The sequence below is a fragment of the Myxine glutinosa genome, chromosome 12 (genome assembly GCF_964187855.1).
Source record: "Myxine glutinosa chromosome 12, kmMyxGlut1.1, whole genome shotgun sequence".
Classification (NCBI taxonomy): Eukaryota; Metazoa; Chordata; class Myxini; order Myxiniformes; family Myxinidae; genus Myxine; species Myxine glutinosa.
Window position 1 is genome coordinate 47,942,407 of NC_136272.1, and position 13,653 is coordinate 47,956,059.

Sequence of the window (13,653 nt, forward strand, 5' to 3'; positions counted from 1 at the left end):
GTGACGAAATCTATTTGGCCTGACAACTCCTTCAGTTGGGTCAAGTTAAGATATATTTGTTCTTCCTTCCATTTTATCGTCTGTGCCAGAATCTTCCTTCTTGTTCTGTTTTTCAATAGAATCTCGGTATAATGAGCAGATCAATTTTGCAAACTGGTCTTTGTGGTGAAAATTCATCGATAATGCTGTGCTGGTATTCAGGGTAACACTGGCTCGTATTCCCACAGCACCGTCCAGGTGGTATGAAAAGTACATGGCTTAACCATTACGGTGATATACCATCACCACATCGCTGTGCTGTACACATAAATACACTCGCCCCTGGGTCGTTGTGTTATTTCTCAAACTCGAGGAGAAAATGCGAAACCAGGGCCCAGTTGCTAGAAGCTATATCCAGTGGACAAATTTAATACACCGCATATGTGATTTATCAACAGGATAGGCTTGTGCGGGCTTCTGGCAACTGGGCCCACGCCTTCTCTCTGCATTGGACTTCACATGACATTATAAAGCTTCAGATACAAGCACACCATACTGCAAATTTGGATTAAACATGCCAATCAGCTTCACATACATTTTAGGTTCCTCTTCGAAATGCCTTTCGAAGAGTGTAAAATCGAAATCCGAATGCCGATGGGAATACTGCAGGCAGAGTGTCACCGACGCTTGGTGCGCACACACTACTTAATCTGGCTGAAGAATAGGAATCCCAAAGCTCGAAGTTGAGCTGCCTCTTTCTCTTATATTTCCCTTATATGGCGGTGACCAGTTCCCTGAGCCTGCCTAATGGCACAAAAATATTCAAAACTTTTCATCGGCTTGGCTGATTCCTCCACCCCATATAACATACTCTGCCACAAAGTGCCGCTTCGTGCTGAAGCAATTTCATGGCAAGGTATGTGCTGAGCAGCCATGGAACTCACATCTGCAAGATAAATGCAGCAAGGACTTACCCACTCAGCCACTTATCAACTGGAAACTAAAAGTGATGTTCATTCTCTTAAAAAATTATTTTTACATAATTTGTTTTTGTAATACTATTTTTTTTATATCGGACAATCATTACATTGACAGTTGTGGAGATTGTTCAACCACAATTATCTCTTCTTGACTGTCAATTCCTCCTTAAAACCTACCTACCGTGGGTATTCCAGGATGAAATGTGCACTGAGTCTCGAATATGGATAGAAACTAAAAGTGATGTTCTTTTTTAAACTGATGGTTATGGTTTAAACTGGTTTAAACTGATGGTTTAAACTGGTTTAAACTGATGGTTTAAACTAAACTGATGGTTTAAACTAAACTGAAGTTTAGTTTAACTGAAGTTTAGTTTAAACTAAACTAAACTGATGGTTTAAAAAATGGTTTAAACTGATGATGGTTTAAAGTAACTGATGGTTAAACTGCCGAAATCTAGGCTCTCTGCTCACCTTCACTCTTTCATTCCTCTTTTCTCCCGCCTCTGGAACAAACTCCCACACTCCCTTCAATCCCACTCCTCCCTCCAGGTCTTTAAAACAGTTGTTCACCACCATCTCTTATCTTCCCCCATCCAAAACCTTGATCTTTTCTACCCCCACTAATTCACCCCAGATCCACCTTGTTTGAAATTCCAACTTCTTTCCTGGAAGTCCTGGCAGTGTCCATATGTTTATACCTCTCCCACCCCCCCCCCCTTCACATGCCTCCCCCCCAAAGCCCTCTCCCTCCCACAGATCTCTCGATGTCTCCATGTCTCTCGGTCCCTGCTCTCAAATGTTGTGTTTGTGTCCTTCCCCCTCTCTCCCCATCTTGTCTACCGCTCCCGATGTTATATGTTTTATGTGTCGGTTTGTCTTTCTGTGTGATTAATGTTCGCTCTTTCACGAGCCTCGATCCTGTATACAAAAAACAAACAAAAAAAAAACTGTTTTGTAGGTAAAGCCATTGTCTTATGTTCACTCCTGTGTGAGAGGATCACATCTCCTGCCTTTATTCAAAAGAGAGTTAGTCTTAGGGCCAGATAATGGATATGTACATATTAAAAGGATACACTTACATCCCTCTCCATTGGTCAAGGGGTTAATTTCAGACAGCATGAACTACACCTCGCCCTCACTCTGCATGGGTTCTTCCTGCACGGATATTTTTTTAAGACCAAAATTTCGCTCTACACAGTGCGAATTATTACACAGGTCGCCTTGGGGGTCTGCACGTCACGCACCAAATTGAAATCCGTGTGCCACTTGGGAGTGACTCGGGGAGTGGGTCATGTGGCCGATACTCGTTGCTCAGCGCTCTTTGTAAACATGCAAAGTGTGATTGATGATGAGATCCATTATCTTTGTAAAGTGAGATTGATATGTAAACATGTTAAAATAATATTTAAACAAACTGTATGACTTATAACACACATTTGGATAAAAACTAGTGGTTTTAATGATATGATGAATCTCATTTGTACAAATGTTCCATCTTTATCGGTAAAATGGGGGGCCTGATGGGCATTGTTATTGGTTTTAGGATGGGTGGGGAATGTAATTACCCATTTCCCATTTTTTATCTGGAAGGACCTGCTCCCATAGGGAGCGGCCAGGGGGGTTATGTTGTTATCCTTATTCAATACCTCTCGCTGTGTAATTTAAAACACCTCACTGCACTGGAAAATTTGGGTACTGCAAGTCTTTCAATAAAGACTTGTAATACCCCTTTCCACCTATAGGCGGCGCTACACGATACATATTTGCATAGAGAATTGTGTCCCTTTCCCGGCCCCTCAAGACCACTGGAAAAGATAAAACACCCCTATACATTAATTTGAGTTATGTCGAATCTATGTCGCTTGAATGGATGTAATCGGCTGAGAACTCCAGGAGGAGGAGTAGCATGACAGACAAACAAGCAAACAAACACACATCAGTGGTTGAATTCCATTCAGAACTACCCCTCCTAGTAAGGATGCTTAGCTCTTTATGGATTAGCTCTTCACTGTGTTTTCTATGACCACAACCCCTGTGCAGCGTGAGAGAAAGTCGACTCAACTTGTGAGGCTCTGACTAAAATAATTAGCCCGTCTCCCATGCAGCAGGAGACGGGGTTTTGCAATCACTTCTGTGTGTATGTCTGTCTGTGTGTCTGTCTGGGCCGTAACTTTTTTACCATTTGAACTTTTGTCATCAAATTTTCAATAAAGCTTTAGTATGAGAATATAGGGAAGACAAATGAATAACTTCGTCAAAAGTTCAAAACGTTAAAGGTCAGCATCACCTAAAATCATCAATTTTCTTCCAAGTGATCTGAAATTTTAATTTACTTTTTGAGCTTTGTCATCAAATTTTCAACAAAGCTTTATTATGAGAATATGGAGGACAGATTAATAATTTTATTCAAGGGTCAAAAGGTCAGCGTCACATAAAATCATTAATTTTCATCCAATTGACCTGAAATTTCAAGAATTTGCAAATTGGAATTTGCATGAACTAAATGGTTCATCAATAAAAGCTCAAAATTCACCACCAATCAAAAATAATTTGTTCACCAATCAGCAGAGTTTTTTTTTATTTAAATCAAACGGTCAAAGGTCAAGGTTGCATTAAATTGTCACTTTTCATCCGATTGACTTGAAATTTGAGCAGGGTTGTATGTTAGGTCACTGAAGCATATTGCTTTTGAGGTTGAAAAGGTCAAGGTCATGTAAAATCATCAAGTTTTTTTGTTTGTTTATTTTTTATCTGTTTTCATCATGTATAGCGTATGGACGAAGAAGTCTGAACACAAAGTGGATGCAGATGGGCTTTGCATTTTCAGATGCTTTCTAGTTCATTTTATTTTGGCCTTATCAGAAGTTTGATTTACAAATGTCTTTGAAACATGTAAAACAAGATGGGTTAAGTTTATTGTTTAACTCTCTCTTCAGGTTTGACTACAGACATCATCCATTTTGGACAACTGCACACTCACAATCTTTTGACAGATGTTTCTCATTAGCAGGGAGTCATATTTCTCATTTCATGTTTTTTATATTCATATTTCATTTTACATATTTATATTTTTCATATTCATATTTTCATATTTATAGTCATATTTCATATTTTTGATGACATATGCCATGTTTCAGTTTTTTTCATTGAGGGGTTTCGGAGACAATGATGTCAAGATATTTTGCTTTCATCCAATATAGCTGCCATACCATGTGACCTATGATGTCAGAGTTAGCAATATAAAATTATCCATGCGGAGTCCCTTCTATGTTTAAAGTTTTGCATTGATCGGACAAGTGGTTGCACTTGGTGTTTGGTCATTTTCTTGATTTCTACATTGTTTAGGCCAAAATCACTGGGGACTGACACCTCAATTGGCCATATATTCTTCTCTTTTTTTGTACCTCAGTATTCCAGTATATCCAATCACAATGCTTTGTTTTCTATGTTCACACTTGATGGGAGTCTGAGGTCATATGTGAGCATTACTTTCTGGTTTTCAGTGATTGCTTTTGTTTCATATTTCCATGAGTTTTCTGGAACTGGGATATTGAGACTTTTGCAGATGTGCCAGTGGATTACTCAACATACTTTGCTGTGCCTTTGGGTGTACAGCTGCTCTGACATGAGTTTTTTACATCCTGGTAGGAGGTGGCTCTTACTTTCTGTTTCTACCTTGCAGAACATACACCTGCCTGATTGACTCAGTCCCACCATTTTCTTAAAGCCGTTGGTATTGTGTCCTTGGTCTTGGGCATTTATAATGATTCGTTTTCCATACCTCTTTTTAGCCATTCCATGAGCCATCTTTGTGTACACCCAATCTATGCAACTCGCTTTCTTTTTTTTAATATCTTCCTGCTCTTTTATCGTTCTCTCGGTTGTTGGTGAATATTATATGTGTTATTTAGTTTTATATATTTATTTTGTCCTTTTCGCAATCATTGTGGCTGTATTCGTTGTTGTTTTGGTTTATGTGTGACATCATCTATTTGCACCTGTCTTGGAAATTTTTTACAAGGTGGGTTAGTGATGCATTCTCCGATTTGCTGTCTTCATACTTGTATACAAATTGGATTCGGTGGTCTCTTGAACTTTTCACGTACTCGGCCAACCCTACAGTTGCCATTCTGTGCACTTGGTTGAGCTCCATCAAGCTACGCCCTATTCTTGTCTCAGCAGGTACATTCTCAGGATGCATTGATTTTTGTAAAAGCATTTTGTGGATCATGAGGAATTGCCTTCTTTTGATATCTAGTTTGTTGATTTATGATTGTGGCCGGTATATTATACCACCGCTGTATTGGAATACTGGTAGTGCTAGTTGGTTTATGGCTTCGATTTTGTTTCTCTGGGTGAGATGTGTTTTCAGGATCAGCTTCATTCTACGCAGGTATTCTTTGGTAATTGTTCTGTGCATTTGTTTGTGACATATTTGCAGGCCCTCTTCTAGTCCGAGGTATTATGGTTAGTTTTCTAGCTCCTGTATCATAATGCTTCAGTCAATGTTTATGTTGTCCATTTTGTTAGTTTACCTGCTATGAATGTACACTTGCCATATTTATCTCGGCCAAATTGCAAGACACGGTGGTGTAACGACTAGAGAATCTGCTCTGAGTCTGAGAGGTCAGTGTCTCAGCAGTACCACACCCCAGCTGAGTCATACCAAACACTTCAAACCATAGGTTGGCAACCATTGCATAGGCTTTATGGGTCTAAATGCCTCCTCCTGCATTGACATTCCTTGTAAGGGAACATATATTTTATATAAATAAGTAAATAAATAATTCAAAGTGGTTTGTTGGTAGTGGATTTGGTAAAGTATTGTTGCGAATATGGAATTTGGCCTCCATATCCGCTTGTAAATATTCCCCTATTTTTTCCAATACTCCCCAACTTTCCCCAGTCCCCCATTCCCTAGTCCCATTGCATGTAAATAACAATCAGTAGAGCCGACCTTCCCCTTATTCCCCCATTAAATGTCGTGCCCAGGTCCACCGCACCACACGTAGACAGCTTTCGGACATCTTCCTAGTTATTCTTAATCTATGTCAGTTAAGGCCTCGTTTCCATTAATTATGACTCTTCGTTGCACCAGAATGTGATTATATGGCATCAGTAGTGAGTTTAGGACCTTTTCCATACCTCCTTCCATCTTCTTCCCCAACCAACTATGGCTGCAGCAACGGAGGGGATGGGGGCGGCGCGGCGGCGCGGGGGGGAGGATGCGTCCTCACACCGGCTCGATTAGCGCCATTGACCACGCGCTCCACGGGGTTACCACGGAGGGGCTGGCTGTCAGCTCCTCCTCAAGGGCGGAGCCTGGTAACCCCCCGCACCCAATCAGAAGGGCGGACCGATTCCATCTGGGGCGGCGCTAGCGAGCCGAGGGCGTGTCACTCCCCGCCGGATATACGCGGCCCCGGGCCGGATGTGACGTGAGATGCGCCTGATCCCTGAACTACGGAGAGCAGAGGAAGCCACCGCCACCCCCAGCGCGACGATACCTCCCCGCATCTTTGGACCGGACCGTACTGGACCCTGCTTTGAGCCAAGAGTGCACCTTGAGCCATCGATACCCGCTGTCCTTTTCATCAACCCCCGTGTGAGTCAGCCTTGTCCCGTTTGTCCGTCGTCTGTCCGGGGTTAATATAAGAGTGTGTCTAAGTGCCTGTCTTTCTGTGATTATAACTCTAGCCCCTGTAATCTGACCTTTCCGTACGAATATAATTGAGAACTGAAACATTGGTGTCGTATTGTGTTATTGTAATCCAGCCGGGTGTCTTCTTTTCCTTATTGAGCCAGCATCGCGCGACTCGTCAACGTTCGGGCACAATCGGGTAACTTGTACGGATACGGCGGCCATCCCGCTCGGCCCACCATACCATCAAAGTCGTATCTGTAACAAGTGGTGTCGAGGAGTGAGATTCGGACCCGGGACTAAATTAGTTAGGCCCAAATTTTGGGAGGGAAAATCGATCCGGAGCGCGTACTGCGCTCGACAAAATCGATCCGGAGCGCGTACTGCGCTCGACAAAATCGATCCGGAGCGCGTACGGCGCTCGACAAAATCGATCCGGAGCGCGGGTACTGCGCTCGACGAAAGTATAACGGCGAAATTTCGAATTTGTTTTACGAAACTCGAATTTTGAAAGTCGCGCTATGGCGGATCAAGACGGCTGGGGTCCGGTAGGGGAGAGTGAAGCAGGGTCGGTCCAGGACCAAATTGAGGGACAAGAGGAGAGCGAAGCAGTGAGGGCGGCAGGTTCGCAAAATAGCGCCGTCACGCACGAAGTAGCGGGCGCGCAAAAAGGCGCCTCGCACGAGCGCGCGGTAGCCGAGCCGGCTGTATCAGCGGGCTTTAACATGCAGCCGTTTGACATGCAGCAGTTCATGGCACGGTTTAGCGAATACATGGCAGAGTCGAAGAGCGACAACGAAAAAAGAGCCAGGGAAATGGAGAAAATGGAAAACAGAATGGGGGAGCGACTAGGGAATCAAATCGGGGGGTTAGACAAGAAATTTGGGAAGTTAGACAATAATTTTGAGGAGTTAGACAAGAAATTTGGGAAGTTAGACAATAATTTTGAGGAGTTAGACAAGAAATTTGGGAAGTTAGACAATAATTTTGAGGGGTTAGACAACGGGATAAAAGAGGTGAGACATGGGTTAACGGGGGTAGAAAACAGAATGGCCGCTCAAGAGAATCAGATAGAGGGAGTGAAACATGGGTTAACGGGGGTAGAAAACAGAATGGCCGCTCAAGAGAATCAGATAGAGGGAGTGAAACATGGGTTAACGGGGGTAGAAAACAGAATGGCCGCTCAAGAGAATCAAATAGAGGGAGTGAAAAATGGGTTAGAGGGGTTAGAAAACAGTATGGAAGGCAAATTGAGGGACATGAGGGACCAAGCGGAAAGGGAAGTTAACCAAATGGGGCAGCAGATAGAGGGGGTCAGAATGGGGGTAGAAACCAAATTGGATGCTCACAGGGAGGAAATGGAGCAGATGAGGGTGGCATCTGGGCAGGAGATGCAAGTGATGGGAGAGGAGATCAGAAGAGGAGTGAGTGAGGAGGTCGGAGGAGTGCGCGAGGAGGTGAGGCACTGTGAGGAGCACATGGAAAAGGAGGTGAGAAAGGGGACTGTAAAGTTACAAGGGGGCATAGAGGACCTGACGCAGGAGGTGGAACAGCTGACGGAGGGACAAAAAGGACTAACGGAGCAGGTTCAAAGGAACACTGCAGTATTAGGAGGTTTAAAGGCGACACAGAAAGAACTAAAAGATGACTTGGTAGCGACGAAGAGGGAATCTCAGATGGTACGTGAGGGACTGACAACGAGGTTGGACGAGGTGATAGAGGTAATGGAGACGAAGGACCGGCAGGTGAGGACGCACATGGAAACGGTCAAGGTAGCCTTAGAGGATGAGCTTGAGGAGACGTACCGGGGAATAAAAGAGGTGAAGCACAAATTAGAAGAAGTGGAAGAAGGGATGAGCGAAATTAAGAAGCGACGGAGAGGGGATAAGAAAGAGATAAAAGAGGAGATAAAAGAATTGGTCCAAAGTCTGTGTTTGGATCGTGATGATGTGCTCATTAACCGGATGAGGGATTCGCAGGTGATGGAGGAGAAGCGAAGAGAAAGAGGACCCGGTGTAAGTGGTGACCAATATGGTCGTGCGTATGATGCGCCAGGGGATTTAAGAAGCTTGGGGGTCGAGATAGACCCGGGTGTTCGTGAAAGGCCGTTGGTGAGGTGTGTGACAGGTCTGGTGTGCGAAAGAGGAGGTGTGCAAGAAAGTCCGACTCTGGGGTGTGTGAGGAAAAAGTGCGTGCCAAGGAGTGAGTGTGCTGGCGGGAGTGAGTCGGTCGTAGCGCGTGTGCGAGGGAGCACATGGAAGCGTGGTGTGGTGAGTGTTACAGAGGGTGTGACCGGAGAGTGTGCGCAAGAGTGTGCGCGAGAAAGGTGTGTGACGGACAGGTGCATGAGGAAAGAGCGCGCTGTCAGAAGTAAGGAAGAGTGTCCACCTGTGGTGAGTGTTACAGAGGGTGTAACGGGAGAGTGTGCGCGAGAAAGGTGTGTGACGGACAGGTGCATGGGGAAAGAGTGTGCTGTCAAGAGTAAGGGTGAGTGCGTTGTCAGGAATGGAAGTGAAAGTAGTGGGAGTGACATGGAGCGTGAGTTAGTTGTGACAGGTGAGCGAGGATGTACACCTGGGATGGAAGGATGCACACCTGGAATGGTAGAGCGTGAGTGGGAATGCACGCTGGAATTGGTGGTGAGGCACGTGGTTGGGTGTGCGAATGAGGGCACACCTGTGATTGTCACAGAGGAGGTGACCGAGGAGGGGGCGCGAAGAGGTGTTTTGGTGAGGTGTGCTACGAACGAATGTGTGCCAAAATGTTCGGTGGTCAGGTGTGTGACCAAGGCTGTGAGTGGAATGAGTGTACCTGGGTGTGTAAGGAAAGGTACGAGGAGCATGGGCACGGCTGGATGTGTGAGCAAGGAACGGGCCACGGGGTGTAAGCGTCCAGGTGAAGCATCGACGTTACACGGGTTAGAGGTTAGAGCGACTTTTAGCCGAAGCAGGCCCTCGGTGCGTGCCGGGCCTCGCTTTGAACGGCCGCGTCCAGGCTCCACTAGGCGGAGCTGGCAGCCCGATAGAAAGGGTCGTCATGGCGACCACTTTTTGGTGAGACGTGCCGGCAGGTCGAGATCGGGGCATTGGATGGCTCCGTGCCGAGAAGGTGCGTGGGATCTCGGGCCGGGTAAACCTCCTTCCCTGCACCGAAGGCAGGATGCAGCCAGCCACTGGCACAGAACAACCAGCATCCATTGCTTGGCTTTACGAAGCCGGGCTTTGGACGGGAATTGGCGCACCGAGAGGTATTAGTGAGTCGACTGGGTGATGAGGTTAGTGTTTTGGACCCAAAATTGGAGAAAAACAAAATTTGGTGATTGGCAAAGGATTGGCAGTAGTGATTGGCAGATGATGAGTAGGATTGGCAAATTTTTGATTTGTTGAAATTTGACGTGCAAAATTGATAGTGAGAGACCCCCGATGTGGTGGGATGGCAAATCCACCATCCTTCCCATATGTGGGGGCAAAGGAGCAATAGATTATGGGGTGTATGGCAGTGAAAACTAGCCCGGGTGGGTTAGGATATTGTGTGTAGGGATCTAGAGAAGATGACCTTAGGTAACGTTAAGGTTAGTTAGTGACTGATACCTGTAGTGGGGACGCAGGTAGATTAGTGTGGATGATAATGACGAGGGAGCGCAATAGTTTAAAGGGACGACTGGGAAGCGCAAGTTTCAGAAGGGAGTAGTTAGCTGAGATGATGCCGTGTTTGTGAGAATTGAACAGGTGTGATTGCACAGGTGTGCAACTGGACAGGTGTGTGGAGCAGTGTATGAGTAGTGAGTGTGTGGATCAGCGCGAATGCGCTTGGGGAGAGAAGGGTGCAGGTGGCACCAGGTGTGAGAGCACAGGTGTGCAGGTACAGGTGTGTGGAGAGAGTTGGAGTGAGTGGTACGGAGTGGTGTGCATGGTGCGAAGGTGTGGATGGGGGAAGAGTGGACCCCTTTCACGAGCACCCGGGGCGGGTAGTGTAAGTGTTAGGTAGAGGGTGCAGGTAAATTGTGGTTGGATATTGGCATTTGTGGTGCGGTTGCAGAATGGTGTTGTGAATGGGTGCATTAGTGTTGTGGAAATGGCTGGGCGTGTAGCCTGTTAGTGTGTGTAGTTGGTTGGGCACTCCACCACTGTGAGGATGTCGGCCAGGTGAGGCCGCAGGTGGGCTCTGGGAGCCGGTAGTTGTGAGTGGGTGCCTGAGGATCCCGGGTGTGGATCGGGCAGCCCAGTGCCAGAGAGGGCACGGAGTGGGGAGAGAGCCAGAGGGCCTTCCCCAGGTAGTTAGGTTAGGGTGAGGAGCAGGTAAGCTCGGAGGCAACTGCAGTGGTGGAGGTGTGCAGGTGGGTAGACCCACTGGGAGAGGTACACGCCGCAGCCCAGAAATTGTGCGAGGGCACCGGGAGATGAATCGGGGGAGTGAGACCCCAAATTGAAGAGCACCACAGTTTGGCCAATGGGAATTGGTTTTTAGAACCCATAGTGTAAGAGGGCCAATGGTTTGGCCGGAGAAAGCCCCCGGGTAGTGTAAAGTTGTTAAAGTCATTTAGGAGATAGTTAGGATTGATGAACCTGTCGCACCATACGCAGCCACTTGCCTGTGGTGATGATGATGACTCCACACCTGTGTTTTCTTTGTTTTGTGCAGGAAATGAAATTGCTGTGGATTTGTGAGACGCATCACGACGTGGATGAGACATTGGGGTGATTCCATCTCTCCCTCCTTAGGAGGGACTGATGATGAATTGGTGATGGCAAATTTTGATGTGCAGTTGGAGATGGCAAATTTTGATGAGAGTTGAAAATGGCAAATTTGATTGGTTAGGAGGGAGAGAAGACGAATTTGGTTTATGGGGGGAACGGGGAAGACAGTAGGGATGTTTGTCGATTTGTAAAGTAGATGTTTATGGGTAGTGTTGTGTTTTGTGGATGCAGTAAGGGGTAAGGGAGGGGCCATGTAGGTTACCTGGTGGGGGGGGGCGTACGATAGGAACGTACCTGTCTCACCTGGTTCCCATGTGCCCCCAGTGTGCATTACCTTATATTGCGTGCACTTTTGCGCCCTTACCACCTTACTCACTTGTTTCTTCTTTTGTCTCCCACCTCCGAGGATCTGGCTTTGGGGTAGAGAGAGAGGAGAGAGAGGTGCTGGCTACGCAGTTGTGGGCCTGCACTTTCGCTGTTGGCTGCCTGGATCGATACACCATATGGACCGCAATGTTTGTGGCCACCCACAATGGACCGCAGCTCTTTTGCGGCCAAGCACCACCCGTGGAAGGACCTATGGGTCAACGTGGCACCTATGCCATAAAGGTGAACCACTGTTAATTAACACCAAGTGCACCACAAGAAGAGCAAGAGACACCTGCAGGGTTAGGGGTTGTCGAATTTATTTTTATACCAATGAACAATGGTGACTGCACCGGATGGTGCTGACTGTGTGGTGGGGTGGTGCTTTTGATGCTGGGAAAGGGTGCTCTGCACGTCATTAAAGGCCGTCGGCCACAGAGCACTCGTGGGTTGGTGTATCGATGTTGGCAAGCGCGCTCTCTCTATGCATAACATCTGCATGTGTTCCTCCAAAAACAGGTCCTGGATCGTAGTGTAAATAGCAGCGTAGTCTTGTAAATAATGCTCCCTACCGGCTGTATGTTTAGTTTGAGAATTCTTTCCGGATTCGGTTATCCTGTGGGTGTGTTTCTGTGAGGAGAAGGGTGCAACGTCGCAGGGGGACATATTTACTCATTTGTGAATATCTGTAAAACTGTCGCACTCAGGGTAGAGTTAATAGTAGAGGGAACTACATTGCGTGCCACACTAAAGTAGGTAAAAATTTATCGGGTCGGGACGCCCCGAGGGTAGAGAAGGGTGCAATGTTGCGAATATGGAATTTGGCCTCCATATCCGCTTGTAAATATTCCCCTATTTTTTCCAATACTCCCCAACTTTCCCCAGTCCCCCATTCCCTAGTCCCATTGCATGTAAATAACAATCAGTAGAGCCGACCTTCCCCTTATTCCCCCATTAAATGTCGTGCCCAGGTCCACCGCACCACACGTAGACAACTTTCGGACATCTTCCTAGTTATTCTTAATCTATGTCAGTTAAGGCCTCGTTTCCATTAATTATGACTCTTCGTTGCACCAGAATGTGATTATATGGCATCAGTAGTGAGTTTAGGACCTTTTCCATACCTCCTTCCATCTTCTTCCCCAACCAACTATGGCTGCAGCAACGGAGGGGATGGGGGCGGCGCGGCGGCGCGGGGGGGAGGATGCGTCCTCACACCGGCTCGATTAGCGCCATTGACCACGCGCTCCACGGGGTTACCACGGAGGGGCTGGCTGTCAGCTCCTCCTCAAGGGCGGAGCCTGGTAACCCCCCGCACCCAATCAGAAGGGCGGACCGATTCCATCTGGGGCGGCGCTAGCGAGCCGAGGGCGTGTCACTCCCCGCCGGATATACGCGGCCCCGGGCCGGATGTGACGTGAGATGCGCCTGAACTACGGAGAGCAGAGGAAGCCACCGCCACCCCCAGCGCGACGATACCTCCCCGCATCTTTGGACCGGACCGTACTGGACCCTGCTTTGAGCCAAGAGTGCACCTTGAGCCATCGATACCCGCTGTCCTTTTCATCAACCCCCGTGTGAGTCAGCCTTGTCCCGTTTGTCCGTCGTCTGTCCGGGGTTAATATAAGAGTGTGTCTAAGTGCCTGTCTTTCTGTGATTATAACTCTAGCCCCTGTAATCTGACCTTTCCGTACGAATATAATTGAGAACTGAAACATTGGTGTCGTATTGTGTTATTGTAATCCAGCCGGGTGTCTTCTTTTCCTTATTGAGCCAGCATCGCGCGACTCGTCAACGTTCGGGCACAATCGGGTAACTTGTACGGATACGGCGGCCATCCCGCTCGGCCCACCATACCATCAAAGTCGTATCTGTAACAGTATATATTAATAAATAATGGTTCCTTAAAACATATTCAATCCTGTGCTATTCTCTCCTGTCAAGAATTCTAAATTTTTCTTTAAATTTCTTTTCAAAATTCCAAATTTGC

The 13,653-nt window shown here is 46.7% G+C and overlaps 1 protein-coding gene across 1 annotated transcript in view; it reads left to right on the forward strand.

The window, feature by feature from the left end:
• Nucleotides 1-13,653, forward strand: part of NID1 (nidogen 1) — a 151,859-nt gene that overhangs the window by 64,204 nt on the left and 74,002 nt on the right. The window lies entirely within an intron of this gene.